The following is a 9,608-nucleotide window of genomic DNA, read 5'->3' on the forward strand; positions in this document are numbered from 1 at the left end:
GTGCATAATGTATTTGAGTATTGCAATTTAAAAATATACATAGAAATATGCAGTTAATCGATTAAGGTGAGTTTTAATCGATTAACGTAAGTTTTTGAAAAGTAGTTGGAACAGAAAACTTGGAAAACCGAATCAGTTACAATTTTGTATCTCGTTAATCGATTAACCAAGAATTTAATCGATTAACTGAGCTGCAGAATGGTTTCTTTATAAGTTGCATTTTTCAGAATTCAAGCCATTTTCTTGCATGTTAGATTTTAAGAGAGTTAGAGCTACATGTTAGATTTTAAGAGAGTTAGAGCTATTTCGTGTTAATTGCTGCATCTATATGACATTGCATTTGTGAGATTAGAAAAGAGAGAATTCTATGCTTTAGTTTCTCATCATTTCATCTCACATGTTCATGCATTTCTTGATGTTTTTGGAAAGATTTCATATTCTGTAAAATCTGTTTTGAACTCATGCATTATCATTTTATATGAGACATGTGTTAGAGTTGTAGAGTAAGGTGTTAATTGTTTTAATTTGAGCATTGTAAGTGCTTTAGATTACTCTATATTCTTGTTGTAAAAGGATTGGGAAAATCCTAGCTGCGGTTAGGTAAGGTGTTCTTCACACAAAGACTTGGAGGTCTTGGGATAAAGAGCGATACCTTGGCTGGGTCCGAATCGCGTAAGAAAGGTTTTCTTCGAAGGCGGTTTTGGGAAAGGTCAAACCAAGGGTAACGTAGTTCTTTGGGTTCCAAGAAGGAAGCGTTCAAGTTTTGTATTTGGAAGCGTGTATGTAACGTACATTGTGTTTCATAGTGAAGAAAAATCTCTCAGATCAGACGGGAGGCCTGGATATAGTTTGCAAGTGGACCCGCAAACGAACCGGGATAAAAATCTTGTTGCACGCTTTTCTTTCCCTACTCTCTTTATTTCTTTAATCGATTACTTTGTATAGTTGTATTAACTGTAATAATCTATTTCTATACTGTACTGTTGTAACTCTGATATATTTGTTAGCTCTGTATATTTGCTTCGATCTCAGTTGCTTGTCGTACAAGAAATTGAATCTGTCTGTGCGATTTGAGTCGTTTTAATCGATTAAACAGTTGCAGTTAATCAATTATTCTTTATGTGTTAATCGATTAAACTGGGGTTTTTCAGCATTATATGTTGTTTGCGAAAAGCGGATACTATAACCGCTACACCTATTTAACCCCTTCTAAGTGTATTTTAGCCACTGATACCTAACATTAGCCTTTCTGAATTATATTTTCTTCTTAAGTCAAATATCGATTGAGGAGCATCACAATATGCAATAGACATCTTAGATTTGGGAAGACATCATCTTTCCCACAAATGTCACTATATGTGCGACGTATGAAATGACACACTTTTTGTGCTCCCTTTATTTTAGTTTTGATATTGCCATCTTGTGTTATTGTTAAAATTTCTAATCATTTTCCAATATGGATGTACAGTACAGTTCTTATTATCAACTGCAAATGATGGAAAAATAAAGGGATGGTTGTATGATAATATGGGTGCTAAGGTTGATTGTGATGCACGTGGACATTCATCTACTGCGGACGGAACAGGGTTCAAACATAAACATTATGCCTTATTTGTTGTTTCCCATATTTCTTGCTGATGCATGCTCCTCTGGTTAAATTGTTATGTATGTATGTTCCATGCAAAAGATTGTTCTCATGCGGTACAAGCAAAGAAGGGTAATCATTTCTAGGGGAATGGAATGAAAGTGAAGGAACTGTGAAACGTACATATCAGGGTCTTGGGAAGAGATATGTAGGCATTGTGCAATTTGATACTACTAAGAATCTGTTTATAGCTGTTGGTAATGAATTTATGATCAAATTCTGGGACATGGATAATTCAAATTTGCTTTCAAGTGTTAACGCACATTTGTGCATTACCAGTAATTATTGGATTGATATCTTGGTTTTTGTATTTAATGTCATCTTCATTGCAAAGTAATACTACTATTCTCATGTAATGCTTTCAAGTTCTCTTGTTCCAGAATAACCATAGTTAGGAAGTAAAATGTTGGACCGTCTAGACCCAACTACCCAAAAGAGATTCTAATCTTCCAATTAAATTCAAAGATTATATTATGTAGGGAGTAATAGTATTTTATTTTAATTTTATCAATGTTACTTTAATAGATTCAGCTTAGGTTTAAAAAACTCATAATCTTCCATTCAATGCTATTTAAGTGTGTTATTCGTGATTGAAGGATATCAAATAAAATTATTCTTTCCTTATTATCAATTTTTAGTTTCTTCGCAATCCTTGAATTTCCTGTTAGGGTTTTAACCCTATCATAAAACTACAATAGTTTAACAAAAAACAATGTAATAGTAAGTTAGTTAGAGGATAGTTATGGTTAGTCTAATTTCCACAACCTCTCTAAATAAAGCCAATCCATTTTTTATCACTATTGTATTCACAAAATTCGCTTGTCACCCTTACGAATTGCGTTCACTACTCAATTTGCTTCAGTAGGCAAGTTGGTTCGTGTTGGGAATCATTCCTTATTGATGTGGAAGCAAGACCAATGAATCTTGGTAGATGAACCATTGAATAATTTCTTGATGACTATTCCAAGGTTTTGGAATTACTCATTGAGTCTTGAGATTATGAAGTCTAACTTTGAAAGTTGGAGTAACACTTTTCAAAGTATCTTGAAAAGTATGACATCAATTAATCCTCCACTATGTCTTTATGATGGAGCCTTCCTCCCCTTCACCATATATATAGGGGACTTGTGAGGAAGAGATACAACAAGCAAGTGAGAAAAATATCATAGAGGGAAAGTGAGAGAGTTTATATCCACATAGCGTGAGATTTGTATTCCTAGTGAGATACTAGAGAGTTTGTATTTTCATCATTTTTGGGTGAGATTGAGTGTTATCCTCTTTGTAAGAGAGAGTCAAATATTGTAATCCTACTTTCTATAGTGGAGATACTTTCTGGACTAGGTTCCGTGGTTGTTTCCTTCTCACATTGAGGAGATTTTTCCACGTTAAAATTCTTGGTGTTATTCTTCTACTCTTCTCTATTTTCTTTATCCATTTGCCTCTTCCGCAAGTGCCCATTTTGCATCACACAGAGGAGGGAAATTGGTTCTGAATTTCCCAACACTGGTATTAGAGCTCTCAGGTTCATTCAGGGAGCTTATCCTGTGTAGTCCAAGATAGAAGGAGCCGCTAATATCTCATTTGATGGAGATACGTTCAAGTTGACAGCTGACAACTATTCCTATTGGAAGCCCATGATGGAGGATCATTTATACTGTAAGGATATGCATGAGCCTATTTCTTGCAAAGACAAGCCACAAGATAAGGGTGGCAGAGATTGGGAGGTTTCAAATCGAAAAGCTGTTGCAATGATTCAGACACAAATGCTTATGAGTTGTGGTCGAAATTTGAATCTATGATTCAAAAGAAAACTCCTAGAAATAAAGCATCTCTTGTTAGAAGGCTGGTGAAACTCGACTACAAAGATGGTCAGAGCATGATAGAACACTTGAATTCATTCAAGGGTCTTGTCAATCAATTGACAAAGATAGATGATGAGTTGCAAGCACTTCTGCTACTAAGTTTGTTGCCTGAAAGCTAGGATACATTGGTGGTCATGCTCAGCAACTCAGTCCCTGATGGGAAGGTCTCAATGGACATTGTTTCAGACAGTCTATTGAATGAAGAATCCAGAAGGAAAGAACATAGTACATCCTTCCACTTTGAAGCAAATATTGTGGAGAGACGTGGAAGAAGTGAAACTCGTGGGAGGAATGAATCTCGTGGAAGAAGCAAAAGCAAATTCAGAGGTCACCCTCAATCTCGCGTGAGGTCAATAACATGCTATTATTATAGTAAAGAAGGACATAAAAGATCTGAATAGAGGTCCTTAAAGAGAGACCAGAAAGTTGGAAATGTCCATGAAGATTTAGTTGATCCAAGGAAAAATGGCCATAAGTCTACCACAACCGTCGCCGCAGATGATGATGTTCTCCTTATTGGAGAAGACAATTACCTAAATGTTGCATATGGTGATTGTGCTTGGATCATTGACTTCGGTGCTTCTTTCCATGTAAGTCCACATGAAGGTTTCTTCTCAAACTACAAGAAAGGTGATTATGGTACTATGAAAATGGGAAACCATGTTACTAGCAAAATTGTGGGAATTGGTGATATTGTGTTGCTAACAGACATAGGAGGAAAGCTTATACTGAAGGAGGTGAGAAATGTCCCAGATATGCGTCTCAACCTTATCTCAACGAGTAAGTTGGATGATGCTGGTTTTATAAGCCAATTTGGTGCTGGAAAGTGGAAACTAGCAAAATGAAACCTCATTATTTCTAGAGGCTCAAAGGAAAGATCTTTGTACATTATGCAAGGAGGAACTTATTCTAGAGAAGCAAATGTTGCTACCGACTCCAAAGATCTTTGGCATAGGCGATTGGGGCACATGAGTGAGAAGGCACTTTAGATTCTCGCCAAAGACCACCTTCCAGGTATAAAAGGTCAAATTTTAGATTCCTGTACTGATTGTCTTTATGATATACAACATAGAGTCAACGTTCAGAGAACAAACAATCCCTCACAGAGAGATGAAGTACTTGAATTGGTGCATTCATATGTTTGTGCACCATCTGAAAGATCTCTTGGAGGAGCTACTACTTTGTCACGTTCATAGACGATCACTCGAGAAAAGTATGGGTGTATTTGTTGAAAAGCAAAGATCAAGTACTATCAGCATTCAAAGAGTTCCATGCACTAGTAGAACGTGAGATTGGGAAGAAGTTGAAGTGTCTGAAAGTAGACAATGGTGGAGAGTATCATGGTCCATTTGAAGCCTATTGCAAGGCTTTTGGTATTAGAATGGAGAAGACACCACCAAAGACTCCTAAGTTGAAAGGAGTAGCTGAGAGGATGAACCACACAATTGAAGAGAAGATCAGATGCATGTTGCAAGATGCCAATCTCCCCAAGTCTTTCTGGGGTGAAGCAGTGGATCCAATAAATCGAAAACCTTCAAGACCCCTGAACAAAGAAATTCCAGTAGAAGTATGGTACAAGAAGAAGGCATCCTTCAACCACCTGAGAGTATTCAGATGCAGAGCCTTCATTCCCATTCCAAAAGATGAGAGAAAGAAGTTCGATGTTAAGACCAATGAGTGCATTTACCTTGGGTCTCCAAAAGATGAATTTGAGTACAGACTATGGGATCCGATAAACAAGAAAATTGTGAGAAGCAGATATGTTGTGTTCTTTAAGGATCAGGCGATCAAAGATGTTTAGAAGAAAAGCCAGTGCAAGTCCAAAGTTCACATTGATTCAGGGGGAGAGATTCCTCAACAAGCAAATCCTGATCATCAGATAGATCCAGAACATATAGACCAACAGGCAGATCCGGCTTAGACGAAACTTGACTAGATTAATGAAGAGTCAGATCATGATGAAATGGTGGTAGACACACAAATGCATTAAGAACCCGAGCTAGTAGAGCATCAGATACAAGTTGATCTGGGGCGCTCCGGAAGAGGCAGAATACCTTCTTCAAAGTATCCTGAAGAAGATTATGTCACATTGACAGATAATGGTGAACCTGAAGACTTCTTAGAAGTTATGCAGACATCTGATAAAGAAGAGTGGATTAAAGCCATGAAAGATGAGATGAACTCCTTACATGAGAACCACACTTATGATTTGGTGGAGTTACCCAAAGGAAGAAAAGCCTTGAAAAACAAATGGGTTTATAGGCTTAAAGTTGAAGAAGGAAGCTCAAGACCAAGGTACAAAGCTCGGATTATTGTGAAAGGATGAAATCAAAAGAAAGGAGTTGATTTTGATGAAATACTCTCACCAGTGGTGAAGTACTCCTCCATAAGAGTAGCATTGGGTCTAGCAGCTAGCCTAGACTTAGAAGTTGAACAACTTGATGTCAAAACAACTTTCTTACATGGAGACATCAAAGAAGAAATCTATATGGAGCAACCAGAAGGTTATGAAGAACCAGGCAAGGAACACTTAGTGTGTCGTCTTAATAAGAGTTTATATGGTTTGAATCAAGCCCCGAGACAGTGATACAAGAAGTTTGAATCCTTCATGACAAGATACAGTTTCAAGAAGACAACTGGTGATCATTATGTATTCATTAAAAGGTATGGAGATCGAAACTTTATTATCCTCCTCTTATATGTTGATGATGACAAGACCAAGATTGTTGGTTTGAAGAATGCTTTAAGCAAGTCTTTTGCTATGAAAGACTTGGGTCCTGCAAAGCAGATCCTTGGAATAAGGATAATCAGAGATCGTTGCAAGAAGTTTTTATGGCTATCACATGAGAAGTATATTGAGAAAGTTCTCAAGAGATTCAACATGGATAAGGCAAAACCAGTTAGTGTTCAACTTGTTGGACATTTCAAGTTAACAACAATGCAATGTATAACTAGTGATGAAGAAAGGAAAGAAATGAGCAGAATGCCTTATTCCTCTGTGGTAGGAAGCCTAATGTATGCTATGATTTGTACAAGACCAGATATTGCCCATGCAGTTGGAGTTGCGAGTCGATTCTTGTCCAATCCTGACAAAGAGCATTGGAATGCAGTAAAGTGGATATTCAGATATCTGAGGCGTACTACCAAAAGATGTTCATGCTTTGGTAATGAAGATCCTATGTTAGTTGGATACACAAATGCTCACATGGTTGGAGATGTAGATTCCAGAAAATCAACATCAGCTTATCTAACTACTTTTGCAGAGGGAGCTGTATCTTGGCAATCCAAGTTACAAAGATGTGTTGCAATATCAACAACTGAAACGGAATATATTGCAGCATTTGAAGTTGGCAAGGAGATAAAATATATGAAAAACATCTTGCATGAGTTGGGTCATGTTCAAGATAGATATGTTTTGCACTGTGATAACCAAAGTGCAATTCACCTAGCTAAGAATCCTAAATTTCATTCTCGGACAAAGCACATTGATTATCGTTATCATTGGATACGAAATGCTTTGGAGGATAGTGAGTTGCAACTAAAGAAAATTCATACAGATGATAAATGGTCCGACATGATGACCAAGATAGTTTCACTCAAGAAGCTAACAGACTATTGCAGAGGTGTAAGACTGGTGATACCCATCAATTAATTCAGGAAGGGGGAGATTTGTTGTGGAAGCAAGACCAATTAATCTTGGTAGATGAACCATTGAATAATTCAATGATGGCTATTCCAAGGTCTTGGAATTACTCCTTGAGTCTTGAGATTATGAAGTCTAACTTAGAAAGTTGGAGTAGCACTTTTCAAAGTGTCTTGAAAAGTATGACATCAATTAATCATCCACTATGTATTTATGATGGAGCCTTCCTCCCCTTTACTATATATATATAAGGGACTTGTGAGGAATAGATACAACAAGCAAGTGAGAAAAACATCATAGAGAGAAAGTGAGAGAGTTTATATCCACATAGTGTAAGATTTGTATTCCTAGTGAGATACTAGAGAGTTTGTATTTCCATCCTTTTTGGGTGAGATTAAGTGTTATCCTCTTTGTAAGATAGAGTCAAATATTGTAATCCTACTTTCTATAGTGGAGATATTTTCTAGATTAGGTCTCGTGGTTGTTTCCTTCTCACATTGAGGATATTTTTTCACGTTAAAATTCTTGGTGTTATTCTTCTACTCTTCTCTATTTTCTTTATCCACTTGCCGCTTCCGCAAGTGCCCATTTTGCATCACACAGAGGAAGGAAATTGGTTTTGAATTTCCCAACAGTTCGAAGCTGTTAGAGAACCCAACTATGGATGCTTTACATACTCCAAAAGAGATAGGGAAGAGAAGGGTAAAGTTGGACAGGGAAGGGTGACAACTGCAAAGTTAGGGAAAACAAAACCCTAAACATAACTAGTTACAAGTTGTGGGTTGACCCATTTGAGCTTATTTTTATGGGTTGACCCATTTGAGCGTATTTTTATGGGTTGACTCATTTAGAGATGATTTTTGTAGGTTGGAATACTTAGAGCTTATTTTTATGGTTGGACCACTAAAGTTCTTAAATTAGATATTTTTTCGTCTCATTTTAATTTAGATTTAAAAATTGAATTTAAACTGATTATATATAATAATAAAAATGTAGTTGATTAAGCTATGACCTTTTTAATATAACATAACTTTAATGAATTTTCCTTATAATTAAACTCTAAATTATTAGTAAATAAAATATTAGAGCTCTAACTAAAACGTATCATGAAACCAACTAGTGTATTCGCCAAATATATCTCTCGCTATCCTATCCCGTATTAAAGAGTACCACATACTCTCCTATTCCTATCCCTTAATTTGAATTTTTAAATGCAAGATTATACTCAAAAGTAGTTGATTGCAATGGAAATATACTGTAACCCCACACAACCTTTATCTGTGAGGCCAGAGGTTCAAATTATGTAATCGCTACTAGAAAGGGCTTTACCTAATCACCACCCTTACTTGAGGGTTAGTCTCAAAGCTATGTTTGTACCTGGAGATATTAGCTCAAAGACCGAAAAATCATAAATGTCCTCAGTTATTTCAAGTTTATGATCAATAGTGGATAATGAAGTGATAAGTTTTTTATTACTTAATGATTATAGACAAATAGTGGGCATTTGTGGAAGTAAAGGTGAAAGTCGGATCCCATTTCTAATATAGTATCTAACCAAAGACACAGCCTTATTTGGATTAATGATTTGTGTGATGCATTTGAAATTTGAATTTCTTCTTGTCCGAAGTACTAGTGATCCTGTTTCCCTTTATATATTACGGAAATTATGAAAAAGGGCCAAGATAGGAAATTTTGTATACACGCAGAGAACTACAGAATCATGAACTCTACTATGGTTCTATGATCTCTCTTTGACACATAGAGACACACACATTTCCTTCATTCTCTGCTTGTTTATCTCCCTCCATGAATTTAGCACATTCTCTTTACATATATTTTTACCTTCCATTTTCCCTCACTTAAAATGCTGCTATTGCGTCAACCATTTGAATATATGGATATTTGTTGTTACCGTAGCTTGCAGCAATTCTAAATGGCACGAAATAATACTTATTGGCTGAGTCACGACCAGGTCGCTCTCATTAAGACGTTTCGTGGCACTGCCCAAAATGTGCAAGCAGACTATCAACCACGCCGTCCACAGGGTAAAACAGCTCAGATCTCTGTTATCGAATTTTTACTGCACTGTAAGAACCGATCTCAAATACACCCACCGCAATATGGCTACCAGTGCCAATTCTCGAAATTACCCACATTATGGCTACCCGTGCCAATTCTCTTCCCACAATACTGACCACCAGTGTCAGTTCTCGAAATCCCACAATATGGCTACCCGTGCCAATTCTCTTCCCACAATACTGACCACCAGTGTCAGTTCTCGAAATCCCACAATATGGCTACCAGTGCCAATTCTTTACCCGCAATACTGACTACCATTGTCAGTTCTCTCGGCGGAATATTAGGGGGGAGAAAGAAAAGTTGAGAGGAAACGCCTTCAACTTGGTGCAAGTTAAAATGAAGGGAGAAAGCCTCTATTTATAACATGAGATTTTTCTCA

This window comes from Lupinus angustifolius, chromosome LG03 (genome assembly GCF_001865875.1).
Source record: "Lupinus angustifolius cultivar Tanjil chromosome LG03, LupAngTanjil_v1.0, whole genome shotgun sequence".
Taxonomy (NCBI): domain Eukaryota; kingdom Viridiplantae; phylum Streptophyta; class Magnoliopsida; order Fabales; family Fabaceae; genus Lupinus; species Lupinus angustifolius.